The sequence below is a fragment of the Sinocyclocheilus rhinocerous genome, unplaced genomic scaffold (genome assembly GCF_001515625.1).
Source record: "Sinocyclocheilus rhinocerous isolate Xijiao unplaced genomic scaffold, SAMN03320098_v1.1 scaffold1553, whole genome shotgun sequence".
In the NCBI taxonomy this organism is placed as follows: Eukaryota; Metazoa; Chordata; class Actinopteri; order Cypriniformes; family Cyprinidae; genus Sinocyclocheilus; species Sinocyclocheilus rhinocerous.
The window spans coordinates 152043-152955 of NW_015639764.1; positions in this window are offsets into that span (position 1 = coordinate 152043).

The following is a 913-nucleotide window of genomic DNA, read 5'->3' on the forward strand; positions in this document are numbered from 1 at the left end:
CGTGGTTTAATTCCAGGCTGCAACACAGGTCAGATTGTGCAGAGGACTCGTCTGGTTCACGTGGTCTTGTGCCGATGGTCGTTGAGGTGACGAGGTCTTTGAAGGGATCTGTCTCTGGGGCTCATCTAGTTGACATGGTCTCCGCTGACATTCAGGGCTGTAGAGGTTGTCTCTAGGTGGTGATCCACCATCTGATCTGGATACAGACTGGATCTGGTGGCTTCGGTGACCTCGGAATAAGAATGAAAGAGACTAATATCTCTTCCCGGTTCCAGTTGACCTAATTAATGCAGCCAAACAATCCTTTAATGGATTTGAATTATAGATATGTGTTAGTGTGTTAAGTGTATACCAGGCTAAAGAGATCGGTCTTTAATCTAAATTTAAACTGACAGAGTGTGTCTGCCTCCCGAACAACGCTGGGTAGATTGTTCCACAACGGTACTGAGCCTTGTGGTACTCCATACTGTACTTGTGATCGATCTCGTCATTCCTGCTATGAATTGATGACGGTCAGATAAGTAAGATTTGAACAATGCCAATGCAATTCCACTAATGCAAACATAAGAGATTCCATTTCTCTCTAAGAAGGAACATAGCTCAGAGGATACTGCCTTTTCTAGTATTTTTGACAGAAGAAGGAGATTTGAGATCGGTCTGTAATTAACTAATTCTCAAAATCAAGTTGTGTTTTTTTACCTATAGTAGAGAATGAGTGAAATTGTTCCCTAGGGGATCTATAGTACACTATCTGATGCGATACTGTGGCTGATGGCTGCATGGTTAGAATTTTATCTCTAATAGTATCGATCTTGGAAGTAAAGAAGTTCATAAAGTCATTACTGCTGTGCTGTTGGGAAAGGTCTGTGTCTGTTGATGCTTTATTTTTCATTAATTTAGCCATTGCATTGAA